The sequence below is a fragment of the Meriones unguiculatus genome, chromosome 16, assembly GCF_030254825.1.
Source record: "Meriones unguiculatus strain TT.TT164.6M chromosome 16, Bangor_MerUng_6.1, whole genome shotgun sequence".
Classification (NCBI taxonomy): Eukaryota; Metazoa; Chordata; class Mammalia; order Rodentia; family Muridae; genus Meriones; species Meriones unguiculatus.
The window spans coordinates 34,245,931-34,260,391 of NC_083363.1; the positions used below are offsets into that span (position 1 = coordinate 34,245,931).

At 42.5% G+C, this 14,461-nt stretch overlaps 1 pseudogene; it reads right to left on the reverse strand.

Annotated features, from left to right (window-relative positions):
• Positions 1–13,314: 13,314 nt before the first annotated feature.
• Positions 13,315–14,165, reverse strand: LOC110540225 (NADH-cytochrome b5 reductase 3-like; annotated as a pseudogene).
• Between the last annotated feature and the right edge of the window lie 296 nt (positions 14,166–14,461).

Consider the following 14,461-nt stretch of genomic DNA (forward strand, 5'->3'; position numbering starts at 1 on the left):
TATTTTCCTGTTTCTTTTTCTAAAATCGTAATTCTTTTCACACCGGAATTATGTTTCTACTTTTGGAGTTCTTAGAGAGGACCCCCAAGTGAACATTCAGGGGCCCAATACATAGGTGTGACCTCATTTTCTCTAAGCCTCAGGTAAGAAGAGGCGTTTGTTGAACCTAAGAGGAGGCCTGCCTCGAGTCAGGGCTGTAGAATGACCTGTGGAGGATTGTCTTGGATACCAGCTTATCTTTATGGAGGAAAGAACCAAACCCATGTTGTTCATATTAAAATTATGTTTCAGCGCTTTGAGAGATACGTCACGTAGGACCAATGGCATGTATTTTTGTTGATTTTATGTGTGTGGGTGTTTTGGGTGCATGTGCACCACATGCGTATCCTGGTACCTATAGAGGCTAGAAGAAGACACTGGATGCTCTGGAACTGGAATTGTAGACCATTGTGGGTGCTGGGAATTGGCCCTGTGGAAGAACAGCCAGTGACTTTACCAGCTGAGCCTTGTCTCCAACCCCAAATAAAGCAGACCACTTGGCCAGCTGTCTTTTTCAGCATAGGGATGAACCCCTTTTTTTTGCGTGTGCTGGGCAAATACTCTACTACCCAAAAAGTGCTCAGCTTGAATGTAGTAAATTAGTCCATTGAAATGTTCACACAATGGAGATAGTGAAAGTTTCCATTTTAACTCTCCCGTGTGTCCCCAGATACTTGTGAGATATAATCTAGTCATAATCATTGCGAATCTTCTCCACAGTATTGATTGCGACTGTAGTTCATTCTTTTGTGTTGCTGAGTACTATTCCACCACGTTGCAAATGACAGTGCTTTTATCTGCTTTCCTGTGTAGATAATGCTTACTTGCGTGCTTACCATTAGGGATTTCACACATTTGTCTTTTACTATGTCCACTGTGCACTAGTTACATTAATTTGGGGACAGAATCCCTGGAATTTGATTGCTTGGATTACACATGGGTATAAGTTTCATGCTTGAAAAATGTTTCTTGTGGTTTTGTAAAGAAGCTGAACTGCTTTCTACTCCTATCAGCAGTGGTCGTTCTGTTTGTGTTAGATCCTTGCTATTAGCACACAGGAGCCAGTCTGGAGGCCTGTGATGCTATCTCACGGTGCCTTTAAGGAAATGCCACTGAAGGCCTTGCCATGTGTTTGAGGCATCCCCGTACTTCTCTGATAAAAGTCTGCTCAAGTCTTTTACTCCTTGTTCTCTCTCTTGAATTTTTCATATTTAAGAAAAACGCGTTTGGATACAAATCCTTAATCAGATATACAATTTGCAAATATTTACTCTCAGTCTGTAGCTTTTATTTTCATTCCCTAACAGTCTAGTTCAAAAAGCAGAAGTTTAAACATTTTTGGGCTATCTGATGTATCAGTGTTTCCTGCTGCAGACTGTAATTTTGGATGGCGTCTAAGAAAGCTTCACCTAATCAAACTTGCACAAGTTTTCTCCTGAAAGTTTCACATTTAGGTCAATGACTCATGCTGAGTTAATTTTATGGTGTGAGATATGGATCAAAGTTTATTTTTTTCTTGCATATGTATATATCCAATTATTCCAGCACCATTTGTTGAAAAGACTAATCTTTTTCTACTGAATTTCCTTTGAATCTTTGTCAAAATCATTTGTCTGTGTGTGTGTGGGTCTATTTATGGACCCTCTTCTGTTCCATTCGTATATCTGCCTGTCTCTACATCACCACCAAACTGTCTGGATGATTGTAGCTTCATAATAAGCCTTAGTTCTCTAAATTTGCTCATCTTTTTTCAAAGTTGTTTTGGCTATTCTAGGTCCTTCAAATTTTTATATCAATTTTAGAATCAGTTCGTTAATTTCTATAAAAAAATCTCGTAAGATTTTAATTGGGATTGTTTTAAATTTATGGACTGGTTTGAGTAGAATGGCTTTCTTAGGACTATTGAGTTTTCTTGCCAATGAATAAAAAACATGCCACTGTTACTTAGGTCTTTTTTTAATTGTCCCCAGTAATGCTGTGTGGGTGTCAGTGACCAGAGCTTTTATGCATTTTGTCAGATCTTTTCCTAATTACTTCATTTTGTTAGTTTTCTAATGACACTGTTGTGAACTTTTTAATTTCTCATGGTTTGTGGCTAATACATAGAAATATAACAGGTTGTTGCATAATAGCCCTTTTATCCTGAAATCTGGGGCTCCACTCATCTTCTGCTTACTTGTTGATTGCATCTGCTAGAAGGTAGACAACAAGGCCAGGAGGAGCTTCCAATCCATGTGGAATGCTTGAGCCAGGGAGCCATGATCTCAATCTTATAGCACCATACGCAAGGACGATGATCTTCCCATTCACTGAAGAGAATTCTCTTTTCACAGACTGTGGTAGATTTTCTATGTGATTGATTATGTCATTTATGAATAATGGCAATCTTACTTTAGCTTCTCCAATCTGGATGCTTTAATTCAGTTCTTTTCTGATTTTCTGTTGATACAGGGACCCTCTGTGTAGCCAGTCCTACATTTTCCTTAAATTCTTCTGTATTTGTTTTCTTGATTTCTTTCTTTAAATATTTATTTGGTTATTTGCATTGGTGTTTTTGTCTGCATATATGTCTAAGTGAGGGTGTCAGATCTTGGAGTTACAGACACTTGTGAGCTGCCATGTGGGTGCTAGGAATCGAACCCAGGTCCTCTGGAAGAACAGTCAGTGCTCTTAACTTTTGAGCCATCTCTCCAGCTTCTTGTTTTCTAGCAGACTAAGGATTCCAGTTGATACTGAAGAGGTAATGGGTACAGGCATCTTGCTTTGTTCCTGTTCCCATGAAAGCAGGATTTAAAGTTAGCTGAATGTTTGTTTATAGTGCCATTTATGGAGCTGAGAAAGTTCCTTTTTAATTCTAAGCCTAGTCTTCTAAGAGTTTAAGAAAATTCAGGGTGCAGGTTCAAATTTGTCAAATGCTTTTTCCTGCGTTTATTTAGATGTTCAGTAGTTCATCTTCCTCTGGCTTTTTTCTTTGTTGTCATGGTAAAGTGTGTCAATACATTTCCTGTTAATGAACTAACCATGCACTTGGGGGCATGCTGTATTATCTTTGAACATTTGATTGATTGTTCAAATCAAATCAAACATGGATTTGATTTGCCCAGATTTTGGTTTTACTGGCTTGGAGAGATGGCTCAGCAGTTAAGAGCACTGACTGTTCTTCCAGAGGACATGAGCTCAGTTCCCAGCACCCACGGGGTGCAACTCATAACTGTCTGTAACTCCGAGATCTGACACCCTCTCACAGGCATTCCTGCAGCCGTCACATAAACGCCTCACACACGCGTATCTGTCATCACAGTGAGCCTTGATTTGAAGTCTAGCTGTATCATCTTCAGCTATTGCTTGTATCAAGGTAATTTTGTCTCATCGTTGCAAAACGTTCCGTCCTTCTCGTTTATCTGGATGGCTTTGCGTAAAGCTGGCATTATTTCTGTCTGCCTGTGTTTTAGCAGTTATCTGTGGGAAGTTTTAGAAATATTAATTCAATTGCTTTACTAGAAAGAAGGTTGCCTAGTATTTTTTTCCTTGAGTGGCTTTGCCAATTTGTATCTTTTAAGGAATTTGCCAACTATAGCCAAATTGTAGACTTTTTGGTAAAAGAGTTTGTTTTATATATAATAGTCTCTTGGAACTGTTTTGATATTGCAACATCTATATTGATGTCATATCTCTTATCACTGATAGTAACATGTTTTACTCTTTCCCCACTCTAATCAGTCTTTTTTTTTTTTTGTACTTTTTTCTTTTTCTCACACACAGTAGATCCTGACCACAGCTTTCCCTCCTTCTACTGCTCTCAGTTCCCTTCCCTCTCTCTCCCCTCTCCCCAAGATCCGCTCCTCCTCCATTTACCTTCAAAAAGAGCAGGCCTCTCAAGCATATCAACTGTACTTGAGCCATAACAAGATGCAGGCACAGACCCTTATAGCAAGGCAACCCAGTAGAAGGAAAAGGGTCCCGTGAACAGACAAAAGAGTCAAAGACGCTCCTTCTCCCATTGTTAGGAGTCCCACGAAAAACCCCAAGCTAGCAACCACGAGTATGCAGAGGAGCTAGTGAAGACTCAGGCCGGCGCCGTGGTTGTCGCTCCAGTCTCTTCAAGCCACTGTGAGCCAGACCTGTTTGATTGATTCTGTGGTCCATTTCTCCTGGTATTTTCAACTCTTCTGGCTCCTAAAATCATTTATGCCAGTCTTTCCTGGGGTTCTCTGAGCTCTACTTAAGGTTTGGCTGTGGGTCTCTGCATTTGTTCCCATCAGCCGCCAAAGGAAGCCTCTAGTAGCGAGTGGAATAGGCAATCTAGGAGTATAACAGAATATCATCAGGAATCATATTTTTTCCCCCAGTTTTGTTTGGTTCTACCCTAGATCTCTGGGCCACCTAGCTTCTCGTTCCTGTCCATCCAGGTGACGTCAGGGATGGGCTCCCTCTCGTGGCTTGGATCTCAAGTTAGGTCAGTCACTAGTTGGCACTCCCACAAGCTCTGAGCCATCATTGCCCCAGCACCATAGTGCAGGCAAGGCAGGTTATAGGTTTCCATGACACTAGGTTTCCACATCACTTCCAAAATGGCCCCCAATTCCAGTCGTCTTTCCCTATACTTTCTCTCTCCAGACACCCCGATTCTTCCTGTTTCCACGCCCCCCCCCATCCACCTGCAAAATCTGTTCCATTTTCCTTGCTGGGAAGAGATCCATGTGTCTCCCTAGAGCTCTCCTTGCTCCTTGGCCCCATTGGGTTTGTGGATGGTAGTGTGATATCCTTCTTAAAGAAATTAATAATACAAGCTTTCGTATGTATAAAACAACTTCATTTGGCTTTAATTTTTTTCACTTATATGCGTGTGTTTCCTGTCTCTACCTATGTACACCTGTGCCTGCTTATACAGGTGTATGTGGAGGATGTCTTCTTTCATAGTTTCTATTATTATTATTATTATTATTATTATTATTAAGACTACCTGATCAGTGAGCCCCCAGGACCTGCCCATCTCCCCCTGTAGCCACCATCACCATGCCCTACTCCTTCATGTGAGTTCTGGGGATGAGGCTCAGACCCCATGCCTGCATGGTCAGCACTTTGCCCATGGACCCATGTCTTCAGCCCCTGTTCCACATTATGGTGTTCCCTCTTCTGTGTTTCACCCTGGGTCATCTCTGTTTCAGTGCCTTCGTGTTCACTAATCTTTCCTTCTGCAATGTCTAATCTTCTGCTAATCCCAGAAACTGTATTTCTCATCTCACATGTTTTGGTTTTAATAACCACAAGTTCTATTTGGTTCTGTTTTCCACTTTTCTTGTTTTTGCCTAACTTTTTGAACATATGGAATATAGTTATAATAACCAGTTTAATATCCTTCTCTGCTAACTATAACATCTGTGGTTAGTTCTTAATCAGATCCAATTGATTGATTTATCTCTTCATTATGGATAATATTTTCCTGTGTCTTTGTGTGTCTGGGAAATTTTGATTGGATGCCAGATATTGTAAATTATACCTCGTAGGATGCTGAGGTTTTTTTGTTCCTATAAATATTGTTGAGCTTTGTTCCAGGCACAGTTAAGTTACTTGGAATCAGCATGGCTCTTCCTGGTCTTGCTTTGAAAAATCTCTAGGCAGACTGGAGTGTTGTTAGTCATGGGCTAATTATTCCACAGCAGAAGTGATACTTTTATGAGTACCATACCGCATGCATTGTGTACTGTGAGGCTTCCTAGTCTGTTCTGTGCCACCAGCATTCTGCCCTGATTGTTGGCTGGGCACGGATACTTCTTCTAGGTGGTTCTTTATCTAGCCATTTGTTCGTAGGGATGTGCTGGTGTGTGCTCAGCCGAGCCCTCCAGGGGCCTGGTACACATGCTTGGATTCTCCCTCTGGGCAGCTCTTTCCCTCAGGCACTCAGTGTTGTGAACTCTCCATGTTCCGATTTCCCACCCTCAACTCTGTCCTTTCACTTGGGTAGTGCTTTACCTGAGTCCTCCTCCTGTGCTATACTCTGGAAATTCCCCTATGGTAGTAAGGAAGGCAGCCACAGGCCCATTTTTTTTTTTTTTTCTATTTCTCTGGTCTCAAAGACCACCAGCATCCTTTATTGCCAGATGATACCGGGTCTTGTTGGTTAAGACAGAAGAATAAACTGGTTTTTATTTTTCTTAGCTGGGAGCAACACCAGTTCCTCCAAATCTACCTTCTCTTTATGAAGGGAAGGTAGTGCTTGTTTGTTTTGTCATGTTTTGCTTTTTGTTTTTTGCTTTGCTTTTTTATGTTGGGTTTAACACTGTAGCTCAGGGTGGCCTGGAGCCCACAGTGACTGTTCTGCATCAGCTACGATAACAGGCATGTGCCACCACACCTAGGTTTTTGTTTGCTTTTGTTTTGAGATGTGATTTTGTACCCCAGGCTGGCATAGAGCTCTTTTAAAAAAATATTTAATTTTGTTTACTATTGCAAATCATCATCATCATCATTTGTGTATGTGTGGATGTACGCACACACATGTGCCTTGATGTGAGCTTAGAGGTCAGAAGACAACCTCCAGGAGTCCATTCTTTACTTTGATTGTGGGTTCTGGGATTGAACTGGAGTCAGCAGGCTTTCATACTAGGTGTTCTTGCCTGCTGAGCCATCTTGTCAACCCTGGTAAAGAACTCTTGATCCTTCTGCCGCAGCCTTGTGAGTACTGGGATTGCACATGTCTGCACTAACATGTCTGGCTTAGATTTTTAAAGATCAGAATAAAAAATAAATTAACATCAGAAATCACAAAGGGATTTCATGTTTGCTGTGTAGATGTTTGACAATTAAATAAACCTCAATTCAGTCTCAATTTGAACTTCTTTAGGAAAGAAATTCTCAGCTCACCAGGCGTGATGGGGCACACCTTTAATCCCAGCCCTCTGGAGGCAGAGGCAGGTAGATCTCTGAGTTAGAGGCCACCCTGGTCTACAGAGTGAATTCTAGGACAGTCAAGAAACTCTGTCTTGAAAAAAAAAATCTTTCTCAGTCACCCTGTGCCTGCTGTGCCAAAAGGATGGTGACCTGAGTCCCGGAAACTCAGAACCCCCAACAGTTGTTGATGATTTTTGGAATAGGCAATTTCTGTTATTTTTAGCAAACAGAAAGAGTGCATAAAAATGTCAAAAGAAACTACTTTTGAAGAACAAAATAGAAGCTGACTCACTGAAGGGACTACTGGGAGCAGTTACCCAGAGCCTGCTGTAGGTCAGGATGCTGATTTAAGGTTATTGCTTTTGCAAATTCTGCAAAACCAAAAAGCAAGAAACAAACCCCACACCAAAACCCCGCCACTAACAAAACGGAACATATTTCCCTCTGGCTTTGCCAATAGTGACTAAATTCCTCTACAATTACAGTCTCATGGGATCTGTAGAAGCAGATTTTATTCTCTGGATTTCTCAGCTCTCCTTTTTCTAACTCAGATTAATATTGGCTAATGATAGACAGGAAAAACTGTCCCTCCTGATAGTGCGCTGACTTGCCTGACAAGATCCCTGGAACTTTAGCATGCGGGTTTCCTTGGCCTTAGGGGAGTGAAGCTTGAACTTTCCCATCAGACACCTGTCCAAACCTGAGGACGCTCATTAATTCTTGGCATAAAGGCGTCAGTTTGACAACTGATCTCCTAAGGAGAGACATGAGCTGGCTCTGAATTAACTGTGGGTAAGCAAAACTCGGTCTTGTTGCTACAATGGATTTTATTGCATTAAAACATTCTTTAAAATTTAAAAGGAAAGATTTTATTTGTTTATTTATATGCATGTGTGTGCGTGTGTGCACCTACATGTGTGTATGTGAACTAAATGTGTGCAGGTGACTGTGGAGGCCAGAAGAGGATCATCATAACCCCTGGAACTGAAGTTATGTGGAGCTGTGGGCAATCCAACATTGGTGCTGGGAATCAAATCTGGGTCTTCTGCAAGAGCAGTAAGTGCTCTTAACCATTGGACTAGTTCTTTGGCCCATTATTAAAGAAACAAACAAACAAAAAAACCCAAAAACTTACATGACCATTTTAAAAGGCCACGGCTATTAAAAATGCTTAATTCAGTTAATATTATCAATAATTCCTAGTTTATCTCTGAATTACAGAAGTTCTTTTCTGACCATGCACCTAGTACTGTTCTCAAACTTAAACATATTTTTGTTACAATATGAAATCGAGAAAGATCTCTCTTAGCATAGTTTTGAATGAATTTAATAACAAAAGGTTCATGCATATGTAGGCAGTAGAAATAAACATGGAAGAACTGACTACATTTTTACATTTGTTTAGATGTATTTTTTTCCTTTATGATTATGTGTCTGTGTGAGGGTATGTGCACAGGTGCCTAAGAACACCTGAAGAAGGACAGGATTTGACGGAACTGCATTTGTCAGCTTCCTGACCTGGGAGCTCAGTGCTGGGTACCAAACTCTTGTCCGTTCCAAGAGCACTAAGGGCTCTTACCGACCATGCCATATCTTTAGCCTCAACTTTCACATTTGGAAGTCATTCTGTCATGAGACTTGTTGTTTCCAGGCCTTGGTTCATATTAAGCTCCACTGGTTCCTGTCATTTGCCTTCTCCCTGTCTTCTTCAGAGCATGCAAACAGACTTACCAAGATAGTCAAAAGAGTACTGAGCAAAGTGTGATGGGAAGCTTCTCAGCTTGTTTTCCTCATGTCAGACACCACACATACCATAGTTCTAGAGAGAGCCAACAGTGTGGTCTTGGAACACTGGTGGCAGCAGCCAAGGGATGCCCTTCCCTTTCATGGGCTCAGAAATAATTCAGCTTTGCCAGCTCCTGTGACGGTCTCTCTTAGACAAAGGGAAACCACCATTCTTCAAGATTTGTAAACATACAGCGGTATTTCTGCAGTCCCTATGTCTTAGGGGGCTCCAACTCCTTAGTGCAGGGCTTCTGAAACTTCCCGTTCACAACTCTTTATACTGTGAGGTGAAAGATATGTCTGAAATTTAAACTGCTGTGCTTAAGCATTTTACAAGACAGAAATGCCTCTAATCTACCTGTAAGTCCCACTTGTCCGAGAACAGATACCTTCCTGGAACGCTGTAAGGTGGCAAGCTGCACATTTTCACTTCTGTATACAAGGTTGGCTGCCCCAACTGCTCCTGATGTGCTTGCTCAGGAAGTATGTCAGGGTGTATGCTTGCCTCCAATTAGACTAAGGCAAGAAGATAGCCTTGTGGGCTTTGCCTTTATAAGTACCCCACTAATGTAGCTTGTGGCCATTCTCTGGGCTAGTGTTCACCTTGCTGGCCAGTATTTAATAAAGTTTACTTCAGATTTGGCTCAAAAATTGTAGTAATGGTCTTATTCTTTTCTAGTGGTATTAACAGTACCCAAGAAATTTTTTACATGACTTGAATATTTCATATGCAAGAGCATGAAACAAGAATACAAGTCAAACATTTATTGTTAATAAATCTTGAAGAAATTTGTTTTAAAACAATTCTTGGGTATACACATAATTTTACCATTCATTAAAGATGAAAGAAAAATTACAGTCAGGAGATGAATGTGCTTGTTAGAGTGAAGAATTAAAGAATTAAATCTTACTGAATATTTGCTACTAGACACAGAGACTGTTCAGTGTTTGTTGGAATTGATAAATACTTTGGTTTTCAACCTGTAGTGTTGAGAAGGCTGTATCACATAAAAGTGTAGCATAAATAATCGGAAATGGATTTAAGGCCATTTGAGGAATGGTTGGAATTCTGTCCTAATCCTAAGCAGAAATCCACTTACCAATTTTTGTGAGAGTTAAGAGAGCAACTCAAACAACAATATTTAAAAAGATTCACTCTTTTATGTGCATAGTGTTTTGTCTACTTATCTGTGTAGCCTCCACATTTGTTGCCCTTGAAGGCCAGGGGAAGCCATCAGGTCCCCTGAAACTGGAGTTGTAGGTGCATGTGGGCAGTCATGCGGGTTGTAGGAACCGAACCTGGGTCCTCTGCAAGAGCAGTATGCACTATCAGAGAGGAAACTGAGTCTCAAACAGGCAACGTAGTGGTGAACTGTGTCCCTGTGATTGACAAGGGTTTTCCTAACTAGGTACATGATGGCAACCCAGCACAGGACTCGTGTGATGTTCTCTAAGTCTGAGGGAAGAGAGAAATAAATGGCTAATGATTACCACATATCAACACTGACAGTAATTTCAGATGGAACAATGAGTTGAATATAAAACTGTAAAAAAAAAAAAAAAAAAAAAAGAAGAAAACTGATAACTAACATACCAGAGAAACACAAACAGGAAGAGATCTATACATTTAAGTGTCTAGGACTTTAAAGTTTAATATGACAAAAACATCAGAAGAGTCAAAGTCTAGGAAAAAAAAAGTATTGATGTTGTAGATGAGATACTGAGTTTTTGAATATATTAAGAATTTAGGTTTTGGATGCAGAAAGCAAATGAGCATGGAAGCAGGTAATTCACAGAATTACCTGTTTGGTTGATAAATATACATGACATACAAAAACATATGACCTGAGCTACATGGAGATGTGGCTTTCCTGTAAACTGCCAGCAGGGGCAACAAGAGCACCGTTTTGAATTTTGCTTGTATTTTTGAGCATAACTGTAGTAGTTTGACTGGGAAATGTGCCCCATAGTCTCAGGAATTTGAAAACTTGGATTCTAGTTGGTGGTGATGTTTGGGGAGGTTTAGGAGGAAAATATGTCAGTGGAGGTGGGCTTTGAGAGTTTAAACACTCACACCGTTTTCGATTCACTTGCCCTCTGCTTCCTGCCTGTGGATCACGACGTGGGGTCTCAGCTTGCGGCTCCAGCTGCAGTACCTGCCTGCTGCCAGGGCATCACTGTAGTGTGCTGGAGGACTTCTAAACCTCTGTAGCCATTAGTCCAAATGAAAGCCCTTTCTTCCATAAGTTGCCTTGGTCATGGTGTTCTATCCAATCAATAACCTAATGCAAAAATTATTAATGTGTTAAAAACACATCCTCTGTGACCCAGTGTTACCATCTGCATGTGAAATATAAGGATGCCTGTGCTGGGACACTGGTCCTCAGATCCTGCTGTGGCTCCAGGTGGATGCACAGCCTCTGGGAAAGAAACCTACGTAGCAGGCTTCACTGCTGGGATAGGTCCGGAAGGGGGCACTCATCTCTGCTTTCTGATCTGACAAAGTACCATAAACAGCATCTGCAGACCCTGGCCACCGCAACTTAAGCTGTGTTCTCTGTCATGAAAGGTTGGATTCCCCAAAACCATGAGCTAAAATAAAAGTCTCATGTCTCATGTTGTTTCTGTCAATTATCTTTATCATAGTAATAGAAAATAAGTAAGTCATCCAGTAAAAGATTTTACTCTAGAGACAGACTTGTACAAATGTATCCATATGTAAGTACAAATACTCCCAGTGAAGTATCATTTATATTACAGCACCATCTAAAACCTCCTAAATGTTCATAAATAAAGAGATTAGATGAGTGTATTATAGTGCTCATTTATAATGAAGTTATTCAAAAGCAGAAGGTAGATTTATAAGGGCTGACATGAAAAGTCTAAGGTGAACTACTATTAGAAAAGCAAATGGCATCCTTCCTCTCGTAATTTGATCCTATATGTGTATATCATATAAGCATATTGAAAAAAATCTGTGAATGAATGAGATTGCCAAGGCAAAGGGCACCAGGAAAGCACACAGGGCTCTTGTGAATATTGATTTGTTTTTGGACCTGAATTCTTAATCTTCTTATAACAGCCCTTTTTTTTCGTTCACATCACATGCTTTGAAAGAGATATACCCTCACCGTCACTCTAGAGATAGAGCACGAGGCCCAGTTATACAGGAAGCATGTAGGCATCCCCAAGGCCAAAGTGATGTCAGGAATGCTAAGGGTTGCAAAATGGTCAAGTCAGAGTGGATGGTCAGCATACTGTGTGCCCCTGACGACTTGGACTTTACCTCCGGAAGGTTGGCAGGTGAGACGGCAGGAGCCCTGGATAGGAGCAAGGGCAAAGCGGAGAGGATGGAGTTCGAATCTGCAGAGCTGCATGCACACACTCTGCAGCGAAACCGACCAAGATCAGATGCTGCTGCGTCTGAGATGACTCTTCCGTATCTCACGAATAGCACGTATTTATGCAATGAAATGTTCTTCATACATCGTAAGATTATCTACTTTATAATCACACTTTCATCAAGAGGTGTACAATAAGTGAGCATTACACGCATGCCTATAACTCCAGACTGTATCGGACAGCTCTGAAGTCTCAACAGGTTTTTTTTTTTTTTGTTTGTTTTGTCTTATTTAGCTTGTTTCCATAACAAGGTTTCTCTGTGTAGCCTTGGCTGTCCTGGAATAGCTTTGTAGATCAGGCTGGCCTTGAACTCACAGAGATCTGCCTACTTCGCTTCCAGAGTGCTGGGATTACAGGCGTGTGGCACTGCGCCCAGTATGTCTCAACATTCTTTTTTCAAGTATTTGCAAAGTTTTACTTTAGCTCTTTTCTGCCCGTAAAAAAGAAGCCAGTATGCAGGAGGCCTCCACCACCGCGGGAGGTGCCATGACCAGACAGGGGCAGGTTTAGGATGGAGAAACAAGCCGGAGTGGTGGCTCCACAGCAAGCTTGGGACCCTGAGGTCTATTGCACTCTGTTGGGCTGACTGCTTAGGGCGCCCAAGGCTGCAGGGGGTCGTGGGGCCTTGGAAGGGTCCAGGTGTTACCCCCAGGGACCTTTGGCCAGCAGTGGGGGCTGTTCTGTCACGGCCAGACACCCTCCTAAGAGAACTCCTGGGTGTCACTGTCTAATGTAGTATTAGGGGCATAGGCCAGGCAGGTGACAGGCATGGGTCCTAGGACTGTAGACTTTTATCTTTTCCTTTCTGTAGATTGTGGCTCATGGCAATGGGTAGACATGGTACTGACAGCTCTCTCTCTCTGTCTCTGTCTCTCTCTGTCTCTCTCTGTCTCTGTCTCTCTCTCTGTGTGTGTGTTCGTGTATAAGGAGGTGATCATAGGGCATCTCTGGTAATGGCCAGACAGAAGCCTGTGTAGAAAGTGGTCAACAGGGACCACCTGATACACAGGCCTGTTCCCACATGGCCCCCTCAGGGGCCAGTACAGCTAGATGAGCAGGGACAGGCAGGTCAAGCTGAACCCAGGCATGGATGTGGGCATGTGTTAGGGTGAGGGACAGGGGTGGGGAACAAAGGGTTGGTCAGGTGGCTGTGTAAATGCAGTGGCAGCAGGCGTGGGAGTAGCCAGTGTCCAGCCATCAGAGGGTGAAGCATCCTGTTTTGGGGTAGTCCATACTCTCTAGATTGGCAAACAGGTAAACTGGATCATTGGCAGGATTCCACACCGCAGTATCAGTGGCTTCTCAAGAGGTAGAAGGTGGTCTCTGTTTATCTCCTCATTCAGCAAGCCCTGGCTGTAGTCCCAGACATCAGGGGCTTTGTCCACTGTGTACTGGAGCTCAAAGATAGTGGAATGTTCCTTCCTCAGTTCCTTCAGCACAGGCTGCAGCAGGATGTCTTTCTCATACTGGTTGACAAAGAGCAGGTAGCACACAGTGTGGTCATTTGGTCCTTCATGATTGCACGGATCATCTGCAATATTGGGGTGAAGTTCGTTCTTCTTGCAATCATGCCTACAGACTTCACGGTCCTGACAATAGGGTTGGACTTCTTTTCCATAGGGATGGCAAACTCCCCTTTGCCCCGGTAGACCAGCAGCCCACCGGGGTCCCAGAAATCAAAGGTGTCTCCAATATTCATGTTTTCTAGGTGCTGGGACATCTTTCCTCCAGCAGGAAACTTGGGATGGGTGTCCTTGAAGTAAACCCTGAGAACCAAGTCCACAAAGCACTTGTCATCCCTACACACGGGGGTGTGTAGGGCTGAACGACCAAGTTCCCTTAGATCCTAGTCTAGAGGTAGAGGTTCTGACCGATGGGAAGGTTCAGGATGTGCTAGGGCGAAGGCGGAGTGAATCAGAAGCGCCATGTGTCCTGACTGATAACCCTTTGTCAGTGAGCTGCGGCGGGTTCTTGACGTCTGGGTTCTTGAGGATGATGGCAAACGGGGAGCGTTCAAACAGCTTCATGAAGAGGCTGTGGAGGAACCAGACGGGGGGAGAGCACCTCAAGGCTCCATGTTTCAGAGGTTTAGTCCATTATCATCATGCTGGAAAGCATGATGGCATGCAGACAGACTAGGTGCTGGAGAAGCAGTGGAGAGTTCTACATCTTGATCCTCACGCAGCAGAAGGAGACCGTCTGTTGTCCTAACAGTTTTAAGAAAGACAAGTTTATTTTTCATAAAGACATCGATCCAGTGAGAAGTAACAGTAGGTCTCTGGTCCTCATCCTCACTAAGGCATCAGGCAGAAGACATGCAGCGACGATCACAGGGCAGACAAAT